Below are 20,506 nucleotides of genomic sequence, written 5' to 3'. Positions count from 1 at the left end.
ATCGCCCTCTGTGCCACAGCCTGGAAGTCATGTCCTGCCTAGGAAGGGTTGCAGTGTAAGTCAGAGGTCACCAGGTGTGCTAATGCTGTAAATATTCTCCTAGGGAAAATCTGGGATTTGCTCTCTTTTCTCCAATCACAGAAGGAGCCTGTCAGCAGTCAATGCCAATTTTCTTGAACATAAATAAAAGCAAGTATCCTACCTATGTGCCCTTTGCTATCTCTGTCTTTACTTTGGCAAAGACTAATTAAACCAAAATTAATTGGTAAGAGATAATTAAAACCTAAATGAGTCTGATAATTTAGAAGTACTGTACCATACTTTCCAACTCAAAATCAGTGTAGTTTCAAGAAAAAAACTAACTCGTTCCTGGGGCAAAAAAAAAAAACTTTTCCCTGTTAAAGGACCAATTCCATTTCAAATATAGAAAAACGTTTCTGTAATCCAAAGGTACCTTCAGATATGGGTAAAATATTGGCAGAACAAGCCATATGCACGAGTGTGAGTTATTCTACAAGAATCTACATGATTGCATTTTAGCAAACTAGACATCTGAAATAATTGATGTCTGCTATTTAGATGCCTTCCAGCCATATAACTGAGTTTGTGCTCCTGATGATGTGAGACCTTAATGGAGAATTACAAGATGCCAGCCCATTTACTCTCTCCTCTGCAAATCGTGATCTATGAGCTGGGAAACTACGAGTTTTGTCCTTCAGTGTGTTTCCCCCAAAGCTGTTAAAAATTAATGAACCATTCAACAAAAATCACATGTTCACCATTCAAGATTCTGATCTTTACCCACAAATTTAGTGAAGCTGGTTGGCTTTATCTGCCCTGAATCCTCATGGTATCATGCACAGGTCCAAGAGAGCAAAATCATGTTCAGGACTGAGCCTCCTGCAGCCTCTCTCTAACATAAGTCTTTATGTATAGATGCTGGGACTGGTTTATATGCTTAGAAATCCATCTGATTGATATAACTGTCAAATAAAATCCTTTCTGTGCAAAATTGCAACCTCTGTTAGGTTGAGAGTAATACTTGAAAAAGACTTCTTGATTTTTTTCTAAATAAATGCTTCTATATGTCCTTATAGTTTGTTTTGAATTTTTTAAAGCATGAAGAGATGAATGGAGGTACCTCCCGCACGCTTTCACAGCACCACACAATCAGAAAAACCACAAGGTAAGAAATATCTCTATTCTTTTCTAAATTCTCCTGTATTTAGTATTAGTTATCCAAGTATCTATTGTCAAAGCATTACAAGGCTCTGTTTTCATACTCAGTATTCTGATGTTCTGGTAGGAAATAGGAACATCACAGATACTAGACAGCAGTGCAGGCTACAGGGTAAAAATATTCTTTGCATTTATCCAACCCATTTATTGAAGTGATCTTTTGCATTTGTCAGACCAATTCCACAGATCAATTTACAATGTTAGTGTCATTATTCCATCAAATAGATGTATGGGAACTGCTGAGTCACGGCCTGAACCTCTGATTAATCACCTGAGGTGAGCCATGAGTCAGCCAGAGGAACACAGGTGAAGGCAATTCACCTGTGCTGCCAGAAGGGGTGGAGCCAGGCTGCAGCCCTCCTGGACCTATTTAAGAGCTGGCTACCAGAGGGGAAGGATCTCTTCTGGAGATCCTCCTCTTTTGGTATCTTCTGGTGAGCTCAACCCAAGGGTAAGCTCTTCCACTTATTCTTTTCTTGTTATCGTTGTCTGCTTTGCCTTACTCTCTTGATTATATTGCGATTATAACGTCTTGATATCTATTGATTATACACAATTGTATTGTGATTATAACATCTTGGTTATACAAATAGAATACCAGGCCAAAGTGCTTTCAGCAAAAACAAGGAAGGAAACAACAGAGGTGCTATACATGCTTAATAGGTAGTGCACATTGAGTGAAGGGAAGTAGCAGTTCATCCAAGTATAAGCAGGAATCGTTTCCTTGAAATCGCTAGAAAAATTTGTCTTTTTTGCAATGGAGTTTAATTTAATTTGAGGCACATAATTATTTTGACACTATGACAAGCAAGCGTTAGGATGATCAGATAGAATAATTGTTGGTTTGCTACATGATGTAGTTATTGTAACATAATAGTTCTCAAATAAACATATTTAATTACTGTAAAAAAAAAGTTAATTCAATTATGATTAAGTTGTTTTTTGTTATACTAATTATTAAAATAATATTCATCTATAGTCATATAGTCATTTAATTAAATAAAATAATTAGTATTAAAATTATGACACTATAATACTTTTACCTCTCAGTTAACAGTACTTAATTACTGTAAAGCAAATTAATTTGTTCTATACTTCAGTTGATATTCTGAGCTAAGTACATTGCAATTATTCTGTTACGAGCAATCCCATATTTTAAGCCTCTGATGAAATTTGCAGTTAATGGAGAAAATGAGTCCTGCTGGTCAGTGTGGGGGGCTAAGTGTTTTCAGATAAGATGTAATTCTTTATGGCAGCTGTAATGTTGTGCTTACTATCTCTTGTAAATATCAGTAATTATTTATCTGGATGATTTATTCCAGTTTTCCTAACATTTATATACTTCTCCCTACACAAACATCTTCAGGTTCTACCATCTCCAACTACTTGATAACTTCTCATGCATAGGCCAATATTGAAGTTTTAAATTTAATCACGTAAGGAGCTGATCATTCCCTGTAACTCAGCTGCCTTTTACCAAGATTTCCTAGTGGGATTAGTCAGATTAATCATCTACTTCTGTTTTCCAGTTCTACCAGCCCTTCTTCCTGGCCCGAAGTGAGTTATGTGATGAAAAACAAAACAGAAATGGAAATAATTCAGAATACTGGTTTTTGTTTTTCATCAGAATGTCAAATTTAACCAGCTGTGTTTTCCATGTGCCTCAGAAGAGGAGACATGGAGTCACTGGGAATATCTGAGATGTTGATCTCATCTGATAAGAAGAAAGTAGGAGGATGCTGAGGCTCTACACAGTTGAAGATTAGAATTACATCATTTCTATTGTGAGATGAAGATCTTATCTATTGTCCCATTTCTACATTGGACCAGGAAAAATAAAATAAACTACTGTTACATAATTTGTATTACTTTCCTCTAGCACTTTGTTTCAGCCTCATACCTCAAAGGTCTGCAAGGATAAGCCTGGCATCTCTGCAGCTCTTGTAATCAAATGGGCCTTTTACATCAGCCTAGTGATCGCTGTAAAGACTCTCAAAAATCATGTTGCAGGCATTTTCCCCTCAATGAAGTTGCTTTAAATTTCAGGCAAATTATCTCTTCAAGTATTGTAGAGCTCTGTAGCCTTGAGAATTGCATTGGATACTAAATGTCTCAGTCTCAGCCATTTGAAGACTGATAGCACTGAATTTCCCTGTATTTACTTTGAAGAAAAAGACTCTTTGAAAAAAAAAAAAAAAAAAATTTCTGCAAGCATAAGGGAAGTTTGTAGAAGCAATTCTTCTTAGAGTTCAATCAGATTGATTTGTAAATAGATGTGAAAATTTGGACACTTATATTATGTACATTTCAGCCACTATGAGGTTACTTACTGAAGTTATTTCCTTATTTATTGCAATCTCTTAATTTGCAGTCTTTATTCCAACCTGAGGAAAATATTTACAGAAGACTTAGTATCATAGGGGAAAAAAAAGAAGAAAAAAAAAAAAAAAGGTTGGGTTAATTCTTACGCTACAAAGCATATCGTCTTGGATCTTTGTAAGGAATTCTCACAGGCATCAGTAAAAACCAGGAAAAATGAAAAAGTGATTTACATAGAATAATATAACAAATCATTGAAAGAACCAGAGTTAGCTGTAAATGATCAAGATTATTAATTTTGTACTCTACCAAGGTAATGCTGCATTATAATGGAAAAAAGCTCCATTACTATTGAAAATATGCCCAATAGTCATGCATTTATACTGAAATAAATCGATTTATGGATTTAACTAGAAGTTCTTAAATTTATAGCTGAAACAGTCTAGTTTGTACTTCACACACAGTAGGTAAAAGCTAATGGGACATTTTCAGACTTAAAAAAAGCACAGGACATTAGTGTTTTTGAAATCAATCCAAGCTCCAAGTGTTTATATAGTAGTTGGTAAACTGTAACAGCTGGCTTACTGCTGAACTGAACAGGATACCTGGTCTAGACATTTAGACACAGGTGACAGAGCCCTAAATTATGTACTGCCAGTATATATTTTGCATGTGTCATGCATTTAAACTGCCTAAGTAGATTTTAGCCTGCAAAAATGCTACAACTACTCATGCCTTTTTTCAATGAAATTTCTTCTTATAGCACTCTCTTTATCTAAAATGGCTTTTTATAGTGTTGTGCATAGAGAATCCTTAAATAATAATCTTTAAATACCACACTACGAAACTGTAGAGAGTATGCTATTTTATTTTACACTAACTTCAGCTAAGTCCTGTGTTTTCCTCTCATAGCAAACAACCCCTAATGACTGTGAGGATCTTCATCAGGGTCGGAGAGCTTAATGCACAAACCTGTGCTCTGTAGCAGAAACAGACAGGAAAAAGCACCTGAGGTACCTTTCTGTTCAGAAAGTTTTACTCGTGAGCTATAAAATATTTTAGCACTCTTTCGGTTAGTTTGATGACACAGAATATTTTCTTAGATGTTTAATAAAAGTATTATTACCTGAGTTCAGAATGGAGGTTGGATTGTGCATTCATTCAAGATGGGTATCAAGAGTTGCTCTAGTGAAGATTGAATTAGACACCAAACAGACTACTTCAAAATGAACTACAGCATAATGATCAGAACGCCTTTCCTGAGGATGTATTTTAATGTTTATTTTCTGACTAAAAGAGAGGGAAAATACAGAAGTTATCCCCCCTTCAATCAGTTAGTCACCCATTAGACAAAGCAGTGGGGATGCTGGCCCACAACAGAGGCAGGTGTTGGTGGAATGGCAGTAGAGACTGAACCTTTCCACCAGTATTCCATTACATTTTATTGCTCTCTGACAGATGGTAGCAGAGGGGCAGTCTGACAAAATGATGTCTGACATGGAAGTGTGTGTGGAGCAAAGGTGTGTCTTTGAATTCCTCCATGCAGAAAAAATGGCACCCACTGACATTCATTGACACTGAACAGTGGATGTGAGCACAGTGAGGCTGTGGGTGATGTGTTTCAGCAGTAGTGACACCAACAGTGAGTCACCTCTGCTGATGTAAATGTTTATGAGTACAGCACACAGGCTCTTGTTCATCACTGGCAAAAATGCATAGCAAACAGCAGTGAATATGCTGAAAAATTGTTTTATAGCTGAGAATTTGCTCGATCAAATAGTACTATTATATTCTTGTGTTGTAGTTTCCATGGAAATAAATAGGAGACATTACTTTAGGAGCAGCCTATGTAGTAAAATATAATAATATAGAATAATAAATTATAATATAAAATAGTTTATTAAATATGAGTATAGATATTAAAAATCTAGTCTTCTTTCCTTGGTTCTTGTTTCGATATGTAGTATTTTGCTAATCATTGCTATTCATTGCCTTGTAATTATCAGCTTAATTCTCTGTTGGAGAAAAAAATTCATATATTTTTGAAAGTCAGTAATACACAGCAGCAGACACGCAAATACAGTGGAAGAACTTTATTAGCTGATTACAACTGATTAGCTTTTCACATTACAATCTCTGTAGGTAATCTAACCAGGAAGTCAGAATGATTTCCCAAAACAGCAGAGTTAAGTTATGAAATGAAATTTTACCGATTTCCACATTTAAATGAAGGTAACATTTGCAAAGGGAAATGAAATAACAAGAATTGATAACATAGAGCTTGAAAACAGTGCGGGTGATTACTGAAGAGGAGACTGAGCCTTCTCCAGGCTTCCTGAATTGATATTCTGAAAAATTAACAGCTTGTGAGATTTTAAATGTTAATATTAAAGGTATTTCCACTGTGGCATTTTTTTCAGTAGCTTCTTGTGCTGTAATTTATGAAATACATTAAACCATTACTTTGTATCTGATTCATCCATTAGTCGAGTTTATAGAGTTAAATGACATACAGTGATTGACTACACCATCTGCAGCATCTGATATGCTTTCTTAGGCTGTCTGAGAACATGACATCCCTTTCTTAAACAAGTCCAGGTGCTACATCACAGAAGGAAGACAAATGACTACTCACAGCATATTGTTCAGGACTTCACTAATAGTCAGGTGAGTTGGACAAATGCTGAGACTTCTTCATGTTAATGTATGCCCTGAGATTCCTTTCCCATGAATCAGCAGAACAAGCAATTCACCTTGTTTTCCTCCCTTCATAGGATCTCAATATCTCTTTCACACTGGAGGATAATCACCTACTACATAGATGAGAACGACCACAGAAACTTGGAAGAGTATTTTCATAGCTCTTATCTTAGTAAGACAGCTATTATGTAGACTAAATGGATTACAAATACCTGGCATGCCTTCTGCATAAAAGTTCACTCTGTTTTTCAAGAGTAAGAAACTATGACAGGAAATTAAAAGAAAAGCTCAAAAAAGATGGTCTTACTGTGATTGATAGGGAATGCCAATATGGCATTACTCATTTTTATTTAGTCACAGCAGTACACACTGCTGAAAAGAATGCTGACAATGGAAATAAAAAATGTTTGGGGGATTAATTTTTGTCACAGAAGCTTCAGAACAAATATATTGTGAATAAGACAAATTCTTACAAACTCGAATGACACAAATGTCTGTCCTTTGGGTATGTGTTTTCTATGCAGCATATACTTTCAAAATACTACTTTAAGCATGTGAATATTCTGCTTGAATGGAAAAGAGAATCCTTGAAAGTGTTTATTAGTTGTCATTTTAACATATTTATGAGTTTCAAAACAGATAATAAAGCATCATATTTAAACAGTGCAAACTTTAATTGCTACAATTATTTTTTTAATAGTAAATATGAGTAAGACTTGTTAAAAGACTATATAAGGTAAAGAAAGACATTTCTGAATAGCTGAATCTTAGATCAAACACAAGCAAATGGTAGAAGCCTACTTGTCATTTCAGAAATGCACAACCTCACTAAAAAAAAGAAGTCAAATGACTAAACCTTTCAAGTAATAAACAAGGAAAGGCCAACTGGCAGTGTCAATTTAAGGCATGTTTCACTGTAAAGTGGTATGGAAAGCTGATGGCTTTCAGAAATTGACATGCAACAAGTGTGATTAATCATACAGAAGGATAAAATTATTGTTACTTTTTCCATCAGCAATTCATAGAATGAGGCTATGCTTTTCTAAAAAGAAAGGAAGTTGATTTTTATATTAAAAAACAGAAGCAGTTTTTTTTATATTCATGAAGCCCATATACAGAAGTAATTTTTCAAGCCCTCATACAAATCTATGTAAAGATAAAAGTCTTTCCATGCATTGAAAGAGATTCAGATCAGACCTTTGGTTTATCATGAATGAACAAACAGGCATGTGAAGAAGTGAAAGGAACACAAATGTCAGTTAATTTCACAAAAATTACTGCTGAATGATTGTACTCAACCTATCTTTTAAAATAGCCTACATATTATCTATTACTCACTACAAGATTGTCCAGCTTTATCCATGCAGAGCTTTGCTACAAATAATACATTTGTAAGATATATAACCATATACCACAGGTAGTTCTCCACAGGGAATAAGACAGGACTAGTTCAGACACAACGCAGCCAGCCTTGGCACACCTCAAGAGGCAGAGGAAAGTCCTTAGAGAAGAGGACTTTTTGCTGACCGTATTCTCTTTTGGCAGTCTCTTTGCAGCCCCACACCAATGAGACCGTAAGATTGTATCTGTCTTTCAAACCTAACACTAAATCTAAAACAGGACCAGGGATGGAGCATATACACTTTATTTCAAATATTACATATGTCCAAAAGTAATGCTTCCTGTTTATTACCATGGAAACTAAAACATATACAAAGAGCATAATAATATTTGATAGAGAAAATTCTCAGCTATTTTTCAACATAGTCACCACAATTAGCTATGCATTTCTGTCAGCAATGAATAAGAGCCTGCATGCCATGCTTGTAAACATCTGCACCAGCAGAGGTGACCCACAGTTTCACAGCTGCTATGATGGAGTCATTGCTGAAATGATGAAATGATTCCCACCACTCACCACCTCATTGTGCTCACATCCACTGTTTGATATCCATAAATATTCAGCAGACATCAATGAATGTCAATAAGCGTCATTTTTCCACTGAACAAGCAGCAAGAGGCCTGGCACTATGGGATCACAATCTGAGATACCCATTTAATGCTACCTTGGCCACCTTTAGCTATAGAGAATATCAGTGTGAAAGATTTGTAACTAATTCAGGGAAAAGAAAGAAAACGAACTGCATATTGTGACAAAGTGTCCTAACTCTCATGGCAAAACTATATGAACAGTTCAAACAAATGTGAACTCATTTCCTGTAGCCCATGCTGGCCCAAAGAAGCCAGATCTTGTCTGGAAGTTGTACAGCTGTGCTGTTCAACCCATTTAACCTCAGACATGATGTACTGACATTTTTATACACAACCGCTAAATTGCATTTGAGGAGAATAAGCTAAGCTCATCTAGTCCTCTTGCCAGTTATTTCTCAGCAAACTAGAAAAGGCCACACATGGCAAAGCAAAAATGACTTAGTTCAGCATTTGCCTACAATTACAACTCTCAACATACTTTGTGACGTTTTATGTAATCAAATATTTAACTGAATCTTACAGTAATTAATAGCTCATCTGTTTTTCATACACCCACAGTAATCTATTTTTCATATTGTTAATACATCCAAGGCAGTAAATACTGTTTCATTGATACAACTCACCATCAAATTTATGCAAGAAAGAGAAAATGTGTCTAGGGACTCCTTGAATCAAAGATCAACTGATTACTAAGCATTCATCAAAGAGAACTACGTAAGGAAACAGTGGGAAGAAATAAAATAATTTCTATAAATTCCTTGTGATAAGTGAAAAAGAGGAAGTTGGGCTCCCAAGAATGTGGTTGACCTTGCCAAGACGAACAGCTCTTGGCAGCTGTATCAGTTTTGTAGATCGTAACTACCTCTGAATTACCAAGAACACAAGAATCTCTGTTTCTTTAAAGATGCATTCTGTTTAAGTATTGAGAGAAACTATGCATCCCTGGCTGGGAATTGCAAAATTGAGCTATACCACCATAGATATCCATTATCTATTTTGTTAAATCCACCTTATATATATATATTCTATCCTAGCACATAAAAAGAATCATACTAGAATCATGTTTTGTACTGATTTTAGTGCCAGCATAACTGTAGAAACAGTTCTTGTGGATGCAATGCTTGTGCAGGACAGCTGTATCACTTTAGCTGAAGAAGAGCCATTTTCTATAAATAAGTAAATACATCTTGCCGTACAGCTTGACCTTGTTAACTGGCAAGTGAAATCACTAGACACATCACAGAATTAAACATCATCAGAGTCAAATATATTATTTTGAGACTCCTCTATTTGTCTGTTGATAATCTGCATTAGTTTATGGTTGAAGTATTTTGGCGGTATTGTGTTATTATTAGACCATTCTCCATTTCAAGTTGTGACTCAGACCTGCTGTTTTTTTCTGGCATTTCACTTTCTTTTTTTTTTTTTTTTCACTATCTTTCTTTTTATTGTGTGTGTTTGCTTTTCTTTCCCCTAAAATTGAAAGGATGCAGCTACACGAATAAGTTTATACTATTTTGAAGTATACTGAACGTTGTTCTCTGTTTCCATCACAGTTACATCCTAACGGTCTTGCTTTTCCTCCCATTTTGTGAGATTCTGGTTGCCAAATTTAGAGAAGAAATCAGTAACATAGAAAGCAAGCTCAGATATCACCACAAAATTTAATGCTGTGCAATGCTCAGTATACTGTGTATACTTCTTCCTAATATTACAGTGATAGTAGGCAGTCATAGAAAGCATGATTAATAAAATTTGAATATATTAATCTTTACTTCTTAAAACCATGAAATCTGGAGAAATGTGTTTCCTTTCCTCTGACTATCAGATGGAAAAATCCATACCTATATGTATTAGTAATTTCAACATAATTATGTAGTTCATAGTTATTATTTAGTATGGATGAAAATTTCTTCTTTAGTCAGAGTCACCTATTGAAGGATAGCTATTTTGCTACAGTGTACACTTGCACATTTTCATTAACAGAAATCTGCCTTGGGCATCTTTCAGGAATGAACTAATTGTCAACAGGTTGCCTGTGTCACCTCCCCAGACTATCTTATTAACACAGATCTCTTGATCTGAACGTTTTTTGGAGAGTACAGAATTCAGTGCTTTTCTATCACCGGAAATTATTTATTTCTAGTACAGAAAGTAATTTCAAGGAAGTGATAGCACAGAGTACATTTTTCCTTTGACTGTAATGACAACAATAATGAACACAAAGTAGAATAAATAGAACAAAAATGTATTAACACTGAAGTCAATATGAAAAAAAAAACAACACTAATATGAACTTGTTCAAAACATTTCTATATTTTGCAGATGAAGAGGAAGCAGTAGTGAAATGAGAACTACAGTGCAGACAAAGTATTAGGCCAATAACTCACCTGCTGCCAAAATAAAGCCCTATTAATCTCATTTTACCATTATCTTGGACACCGAATAATCTTTGAAATGTCACAGAGATGTCAAGTAAATATCCATCCATCATCAATGAAGACAGAAGAACCTGACAATGAAGATAAACTTGTAGAGACTGTGTGGTCTCTACTCTGAAATATTGTATCTGCCTATGTGCTAGTAACTTGCATGATTTAATATGCCATTGATAGAAATCTTAAACACTGCTACCATCTACTGGATAATTTATGCTTGGATACAATATCTCACCAGAAAAGAAAGAAAAGGAAAAATGAGAGGAAAAGCATGTACTGAAATATTATTCACAAATCATTTAGCTTTGGTATTCACATAATCTAATTCAGCACTCTTCTATTGTTCTAGATGAACAATCTCTGTGTCACAATATGTACACTGCTTTTATTTCTGAATTATTCACAGGAGGAAAAAAAGAAAAGAAAAAGTGTAAGAAAAAGTGGCCTGCAATATTACTTTCCTCCGTTTTCATTTTTATTTCCTATAGTACTTCTTGTAACTAGGTCACCATTGTCTGCTGTGTAGACTCTTCCATGTTGAAAGAGGGAAGTGTGCCAGTGCTGCATATTAGTGCTTTACCAGCCAAGTTAGTGTTGAATTCACTTTTATAGTGTCTGAGATTCAGGAAGAAAAAAAATAGAAAAAAAAAAAAAAGAAATCTCTTGGAAAGTTGCATTAAGTGGCAGCAGTAATTGCTCTCTACTAAAAAAGTTGCCATGACAACTGAAGCTTGCAGAATTTTGACAGGAAAAAATCTTACCCTTTAATGTTCCTTAAAACTACGTCAATCTTCTAATTTCAAGTTTGAAAACTGAGAGTATTTACCTTAGCAGTGAACATTTTAAACAGAAAGGACACTATCATCACTGAAAAGTATACTGTATGAATTGAAAACTGAGGAAAATTAGAGGATACTTTTCCTAAAAATCTTTCTAACAAAGCTGTGATATTAAGTAGTTTCATTAAATATTACACAAAAGTATTAGAACTCTGTGTTAAAGTGTCAGCTTGGGAAGCAGTCAGCCAGAAGTGTCTGACAGTGAAATGCACAGGCAAAAAATGATGATGAATCTAAGCTAAGTTGTTTGGAAGAAGATCTCCTGTCCTTCATGTTTCCTCTATTTTCAAATTTAGGATTATGCTCCAATCTAAATTTCAGGTTCACATCAGGATGTCTCTGAGCTTCAGGATGATTCCAGACTCTATTAAATTAAGTAGTTGGTCAACTATGAAAATAATAAACAATGGTAGTGATCCATGTTTCTCATCACTAAAGAACAGGATCACTGCATATAGTAATTCACTGATAACATTAATTCTTCTGAGCTTTATCTAGAGCTGTTTAAAAAAATTCAATGTGCCAAGTTCTCAAATTATTCTAGATTATTAAACATTTTGTGCAAGGTTTTGCACCTGAGTTGCAACAACACCCACTATCAGTACATGCTGGGGGATGAAAGGTCTGTCAAAAAGGACTTAGGAGTACTAGTGGACGAGCCAGCAATGTGCCAATGTCCCAGCCCAGAAAGCCAACCATACCCTGGGCTGTATCAAAAGAAGCAGCCAGAAGATCAAGGAATCATAGAATCACAGAATCTCTCAGGTTAAAAAGACCTTCAAGATCATCAAGTCCAACCGCAACCTAATCATACTACCTTAACTCTAACAACTTGCTGCTAAATCATGTCACTGAGCAACACGTCCAAATGGATTTTAAACACATGCAGGTGACTCAACCACCTCCCTGGGGAGCCTATTCCACTGCTTAACAATCCTTTCTGTAAAAATGTTTTTCCTGATTTCCAACTCAAATGTACCCTGGTGCAACTTAAGGCCATTTCCCCTCATCCTGTCACCTGTCATCAGTGAGAAGAGACCAGCCCTGCTCTCATGTAGGCACCTTTCAGATATTAGAAGAGAGGCATAAAGGTTCCTCTCAGCCTTCTTTTCCCAGATTGAACAGTTCTTTCAGTCTCTCCTTGAAGAATATTCTCCAAGCCCTTCACAAGCCTTGCTGCCCTTCTTTAGACCTCAATGTCCTTTCTGTACTGGTGTGCCAAAACTGAACAGAGTACACGAGGTCAGGCCTCACCAGTGCCGACTACAGGGGCAGGATGACTTCCCTAGTCCTGCTCACCGCACCATTCCTGACACAAGCCACGATGCCACTGGCCTTTTGGCCACCTGGGCAATCTGCTGGCTCACATTTAGCTGACTGTCCATCAGTACACCAAGGTCCCTTTCAGCCCAAGATCTTACCAGCCACTCCTTCCCAAGCCTATAAAATTGCCTAGGGTTGTTGTGACCAAAATGCAGGACCCAACTCTTGGCCCTATTGAAACTCATACAGTTTACCATCACTCCCATCCATCCAGTCTATCCAGGTCCCTCTGTAGTGCCCTTCTTCCCTCTGGCAGATCCACACTCCCTCCCAACTTGGTGTTGCCTGCAAACTTACTGAGGATGAACTCAATCTCCTCATCAAGATTGTTAATAAAGATGTTAAATAGAAGCAGCCCCAGGATGGAGTCCTGGGGGACACCACTTGTGACCAGCCACCAACTGGATTTAATTACACTGACCACAACAATTTGGGCCTGGTCATCCAGCCTGCTTTTCACCCAATGGAGCGTATGTCCATCCATACCAGCTTTTCCATGAGAATGTTGTGGGGGACAGTGTCAAAGGCTCTACAGGAGTGCAGGCAGACCACATTGACAACCGTACCTTCATCCACTAAGCAAGTCACCTTGTCGTAGAATGAAATCTGGTTTGTCAAACAGGATCTACCACTCGAGAAGCCATGCTGACTGGGCCTGATCCCCTGGTTGACCTTTAACTGGTCCATGATGGGGCCAGAGATTATCCATTCCATAACCTTCCCTGGCACCGAGGTGAGAATGATACATCTGTAGCTACAAGGATCATCTTTCCAGCCCTTTTTGAGGATGGGTGTCACATCTGCCAGTCTCCAATCTGCCGGGACATCCACGGTTAGCCAGGACTGTTGACGAATGATGGAGAGTGGCTTGGCAAACGCATTCACCAACAAGTGAATGTCCCATCCCTGGAGATACCCAAGGTCAGGCTGGACCAAGCTATGAGCAACCTGATCTAGCTATAGGTGTCCCTGTTTATTGCAGAGGAATTGGACAAGGTGACCTTTAGGAGTCCCTTCAAACTCATATAATTCTATAATTCTATTATTTATATAAAACACTAGTGAAAATTCACTGACTAGTACTAGCCCACTTTTAATGCACTATAACCAAGTACAGAATTTAAGCCTGTAATTTTAGTTGAAATAGGAATAGGAAATTGTGACATCTATATTTTCCATATTCTCAGAAAAAAATAGACTAATTTTGGGTTGATAAACAAGTGCATCCAAAGATGCTTAGAAATGTGCATATACATTTTTGAAGCACTTAAATACACACTTTCTTCTACCTCTGTATCTTTTTATTTTAGTGAGGAGAGGAGGAGAGACATTACCAACCAAGAAAAAAAAAAAAAAAAAAAAAGAAAGAAAAAAGTGGCCTTTGCTCGTTCCAGCTGGACTATAACCAAGATATTATGACCACCATGTACAAATGACTCATTGACTTTGTAACATTGATAAACAATCTTGCAGACAAGGGAGCTCTGACCAACCATTTATTTTTTATATTCAACTTAACAGGACTCTCAGATTCTTGTTTCATTAGTCAGTGTTGTCATAGGTACTGCATAGGTACTGAATGAAATTGCATGCCTGTGTCCTACATTTCCTTTTCTAAAGAATAGCAATCATATTTAAGAATGAAGTATCAAATAAAAAGACTTCAGCTATTGAATATTTCTGGCCAACTAATATGAGGAGCAAGTGAATTAAAATAGAGCATGGTAGAGAAGCGGAATGGGGTATGGGAGAAAAGAGGAATAATGTGGGGTCACAGGAGGTAGAAGATATATTAAGAATATAGCAATGAATATAGAATATAGCATTAAGAATAGCAATGTCAGAATTGACGTATTTTTGCTCCAGCTTATGTCAAAGGAGGCAAAGTAAGACCAGTGCAAAGTCTTTTGGAATTCCTACCACTGGGATTGAAATACTCTTTTAACATAGTAACCAGGTCTTTTGTTTTCTCTTTTATCAGTGCTAACATCAAAAGAATAGAAACAAGAAACAAGTAAGGCTATGTAGTTACCACACCAAAAAAAAAAAAAAAAAAAAAAAACCCTGTTCTGATTTTATACTCTGTGGCTTATTTTTTTGGGCAGTGTCTGAATCTAAAACTAGAAGTTTCCTGTCCTATATTCACACATCTGCACAACTAAAGGATCCAGCAATTCCTAGGCCACATGGGAACTACTTTCTGTGCAGAACAGAACAAGATCCTAGAAAGGAATCCTTAAAACTTTAGCTAACGAGCCAACCATTTCTCAGCTGAGCTAGTCAGAATATTTTTTATTTTTTAAGATTTTTTAAGATATTTTTTTAATTTTTTAAGAAAACATAAAAAATAAAAAAAGAGCCTTTAGAAATCAGCCTAGCATATAAATGATGCTATTTTACTTAAAGCAAAATCTCAACACTTTGTTTCCTTAAATAAATCTCTCTCTGGCATAATATGCATATATCTGATTACCACAACATCATTTGGCACAGTGTGGTACAGTTGGCAGCTTTTGTTAAGAGAGGAGCAGGGTTGGAACTAAGAAGGATATCACAAGCCATGCTGAGGTGCTTTAAGAGTTACATGGACAGGATTTCACAGTGGTTTCTTGCACCATGTCTCATCCAAGCCATTGCTACTAGTTCCTCACTTTCAGGAGCACTGAAGCCAAGAAGAAAAAATATATGCGTGGACCTAAACATTTTCTCACTCCATTTAGAGTTATTTTGCCTCAATTTCACTTAAGAATTAGAATTTTCTACTTCCTGGAGGATTATTTCAAATTATAGTCTCCGTAATATAGAAAAATGAGTGTGTTTTTGTAACTAGGTAGTCAATATTAGCATTTAACACTTTTTCCTTGTGCATTCTTCACAGCCCATTTGAATGAAGTCCTATCTAAGTCATTTCTAAAGTTATCTTTAGCAAAAGTTTGAAAGTTGTAAAACAAATCCCATTTCTAGAGGAAGATATATATGTATATATATATCTGTACATTTTTATTATCTTAGTATGGAAAGAGGAAAAATCAGTAACAATGTAAATTCTACTAATTTATTTAAAATAACTCACATGAGGAAAGACTACTGCAGAGATTCAGGCAGCAGACCATAATTTGTCTATGCCTGAAGAGCAAAAAGAAAAGCGTTTGCCAGTGAAACAATTCCAACACCAGTGTTGCAGCACCACCTGTTGCCAGTTTGCGGTTGCACAGACATGTAACGAGCTCTTACACAAAATTAAAATTACATCATCTTTTTCTCCAAATTGCACACTGGCCAGCATGCCAAGTTTGCCATAACTTTACTTTCCAGAAAATCCTATCTAATCTCTTTTACAAAAACAAGAGACCAAAATAAAATAAAATAAAATAAAATAAAATAAAAAGTAATATTTTAATATTAATTAATCATATAAAATTGTATTAATATTTATTAAAATATTTCATAATATCCAATATAGATTGAAAAATCCTTATGGATGCATTGTAATTTAATTGTGTTTACATTTTTATCCCACTCCTGAATCTTGCTTTATACCACAGTTAATAAGAGCATTACAGAACATCCTGAGACTTTAAGAACAGAGGGAAGGTTGAAAACATTAGGCATAGGCCAACAGAATACTTCCCACAGATGATTCAGCGTGGCCATTAGAAAGCGCAGTAAATAACGTGAGAAGAATTGGGATTCCAAATATGGATTCAAAATGCATTAAAGGGATTTGTGCCATACAGAGTGAGATTCAGTGTAAAAGCATTTTAATATTTGCAGCTTCATGGAACTACTGCACATACACACACAACAGAAATTTAGATGAGAGACGGAACTGTTTCTAGCTGATAGTAATTCTAGCCCTCTTGGAAAATAAGTTATGCACACCAGCACACATGTACCAAGATACTTCAGTTTTTTCTCCACTGATGAGAAAAATCTCATCAGCCTCACATCTGAGAAGACTGACACGCTGAGGAAGAAAATGCAACAGAAATGCCCATTCCTGCTTGCTATTCTTGAGAGGGTATTTGATGTTCCACGGTCTCCTGACTACAGGGGATTTCTACTCCACTAGCAGCACAGTTTTTATTGGAAAGAATTTTCTGTCTTTCTCAAGAATCATTAAAAAATAAAAAGATGAGCTTCTTAAATGCAGCTAAACAGGCTGTCTGCCTGTGATAATTAATAAGCAGTAAGCAGAAGCAGTTCCTCGTCACTACAGGAAATGAAAAGCAGCTTATATTAATCCAACTCAATAAGAGCACGTCTTTAGGAAAAAAAAAAAGAAAAAAGAAAGAAAAAAAGAAGTGCAATCTGTACTCATTTTTACTAGCAAATCATCTTCCATTCAATTTTTTCTAGCTCTAATATAGTTTTATTCAAATTCATTTCTGAACATTTTCATCAGTATCTACATGCTTTTTGTTCCAGCTTCTGGACTTCTCTCTAAATATCTAGTTTTAAATGTGTGTTTTTCTTACTCCTATCATTACTCATCAACAACTTCCATGCTGTAGATTCAGTGTTATTTTTCTTCTACAAATGCAACAGAGATGTCTTGTCAATCAGACCCTGAAGGAAGACATGTTTTATAAGTCATTGCAGAAGATACTTTATTTCAAAACTTGTTTTCCAAGTAATATTTGCTTATTAGAAATCGTTGCAGTTGTTTTTAAAAATGTCTGAAATACAAACTACCAGTTCAGAGATCAAATATTCCTCTATGTTTTAAAACATGTTCATCTCTGTGTTATCAGTAATAAGGAGAATAGCACAACAGGAGTAATAGGGAGGGACACAAAAATGTGTTTGTTTTCAGATTCTTTCTATAGTGAAAGAAGGTTTATTTTAAGTTAAAAAAAAAAAAAAAAAAAAAAAAAAAAAAAAAGTCCATCCATATAATACTATAGTAGAGTTAGGAGAAAAAGCAAGAAATTTGTGATGTGATAGGTAAGTAAAATGACCTAAAAGTGTGCACAAGTGTGCTGAATGAACTTAACAAATCTGTAAGACCAAGAACCAACGAAAGAACTGCAGAAACACCTGATTACATCCACTGTGTGTATAATGAAACTCGAGATGGAAGTCGGTGTCAATAAACATTGGCTGATCCTTACTGGCAAAGAAAACAAATAAAAAGGAAGGCTCAGAAAAGACCCTTACCACTTCAGGAAGTGAATCCTGGGTTAAAAATGAAAGCATTCAATGAAGGCAGTATCTTCTGCTCAGCATGGGTCAAAATAAGCAAATAAAACAAAAAAATATATTACTGTGCCACCACATACATTTGTGGTTCCATTTGAACGCTCTATGCGGTTCTGTTCCCCTCTTTCCAATAACAGCATTTTAACACTGAAGAAGTTCTAAAGACTGGAATCATGATCAAAAATATGGAGTAACTTCTGAATGATGAATTGTGGAGTAGGTTAAGAAACTTCAGATAGGAAGGGATATCTTAGGATAAGATACTATTACAGATCCATTAAAAAGTCAAGGTGCCTAGGAACCAGCTGCTTACTGTCTTTTCTGATGAAGAAATGGCAGGCAGAAAAGAAAAATGTAGAAGAGTTCAAAACCATACAAGGAGGTAGTTGTGGTATGGAATTGCTTGAGGATACATTTGGATCCAAGAGACAGGATGTCTCAGGAGCAGAGGCAAGCAAACTACACACTCAGAGGAGCACAGAGGGTTACTAGTTTTATTCAGTATACACACATTCACACACACAAGCATCCACTTTACATAATCCCAGTAAGCAGCAAGGAGAAAGTCCCTAAGCAAGCACGCTATTACTTTCTGACCCTTGAGAGACAATGAAACACTGAAAAGGAGAGGGAGATGGAACATGCTGGCAGCAGATTTCATGGGTAATATCATCAAGCCTTCAAAGTGCACTTTTCCTCTTTCTCCACCACAGCTTCTCTCCTGCTTTCATTCTCCCTAGGGTCTTCAGGGCTTTTTCACTTTTATGCTATACCTGCATGGCCAACATATGATACAGAGCCCAAGAGGAACATCTGATTGCAAAACAAGTTCTTGCAAATCAAAATAAACTATCAAGGTCATCTCTCTCTACAAGATACAAGATATAAAACAAGATTTGTGGCTACAGCTGCAAATATCACTTCCTTTAAAACTGGCAGAATTCTTTGTTCCATCCCAGGATCACTCTGCAAGCAGGGGCCTTTAGGTCTCCAACACAATAATAAAAGGGGAGGAGGAAATTTTGGATGCTAAAATTTGTACAGGATTGCCATGGTTTTATGATTTTTGGTTATCGGTATTCCACATCACAACATCATGTAGTGCACTGGGAGTTACACAGTTAATGCTCCAGTTCCAGGAATCTGTCCAGAAAAGAAGAAGAACTACATAACCCAGAGGACTTTGCGTTTACAGAGGAGATATAACTGCTGGCAAGGTCACCTGATGTCTCTTTTTTCCTTCGGCTTTCCTTCCTTCTGCTCGCCCCAACTGTGCATCTCACCTCAGCATGTGGTGAGGCCTTCAGTCTCCCAGACACTCTTTCACTCATTGTATTTGATTTATTTTTTTACAATTTTTTTACTTCAGTGTGTGAGGAGCTGCTTTCTGATTGTTCAGCATGTGTGTATATGTGTATATATGTGCATTATATACACACAAAGATTTCACTGTATCACAGCAAATGTTTGTTGAAGTAATTTTGGTTCTTTTATTTCTAAGTGCAGATATAAGGGCGGCCTAAGTTTTCTTGATGAGGGTACCAGCTTTTCATTAAATGTTAGTGTAAAACTCTGTGTTATAGATACAGCAAGTGCAATTCCTATACAAATAGAGCATTCCTAGAAATGTTTTCTAGGACAACTCCACCTCAATAATATTACTACACATCTGGTTGAGCATCTATTAGTTAGTGTTTTTTTGAAAATCCTACAAGCACTGCCAAACATAGTAATAAAAAGAAACCTGAATCTTCAAGAAGTTATACGTGAGCTGTGATGACCAACTAGAGAATTAATACAGGTTTTTGCAGCAACTTCAAGGGATTGTGTATACAAAGTATTAAGAGACACCTCTGCACTCTACCATAGTTATCTGCATTTTCTGAAGTGGCAGTTCCACAGCTACTAGACTGCTGGACTAAGAATGGTGTACAAAAGCCCAGCCTGTTCACCAGGCCTTTCTCTCAACTATCACTCCACTGTATTTGGTTCCACTTCCCTGAAATAAAAGGTTAGTTTTTCAGCCTACAAATAAATACATACAAAGGTTTTTTGTAAAATCATTCCAGGTACAAATGTCATTTTTGAGAGTTCAGACAGTCTTGATTAGTTTAATGTGTGCTCAATTTTGAACACCATTTTGAACCACTTTGGGAAAAAAAGAAAAAAAAAAAGCATCTTGAGGTGTTTGGCTCCATAACTCAATGCTTTGAGATGTCACTAAAAATGCACTTTCTACTGACTGCTGTGACAAGGTCATATCCACGATAGCTGCAATTTCTTCATGCTCCTGAGCCCAGCTGCTGGAGGATCCCCCTTTGTCCACACCTGCAGTACTACTGGTCACAAACGGACTGCCTCCTGCTCAGCCCAACAGGACAGTACGGCAAAGTCCTTTGTGCTACATTTGTGTGAGCTCTGAGTGTCTGTGCCAACATGACCATCATGTAACAA

At 36.3% G+C, this 20,506-nt stretch overlaps 1 long non-coding RNA gene across 1 annotated transcript; it reads left to right on the top strand.

The window, feature by feature from the left end:
- Positions 1-1,638: 1,638 nt before the first annotated feature.
- Positions 1,639-6,184, top strand: LOC125687112 (uncharacterized). The gene is made up of 3 exons (XR_007373981.1): positions 1,639-1,690; positions 4,471-4,571; positions 6,116-6,184. It is a non-coding gene; the product is annotated as an uncharacterized LOC125687112 (long non-coding RNA).
- Positions 6,185-20,506: the final 14,322 nt, after the last annotated feature.

The sequence above is a fragment of the Lagopus muta genome, chromosome Z (assembly GCF_023343835.1).
Source record: "Lagopus muta isolate bLagMut1 chromosome Z, bLagMut1 primary, whole genome shotgun sequence".
Taxonomy (NCBI): Eukaryota; Metazoa; Chordata; class Aves; order Galliformes; family Phasianidae; genus Lagopus; species Lagopus muta.
This window is presented reverse-complemented; position numbering and strand designations above follow the sequence as displayed.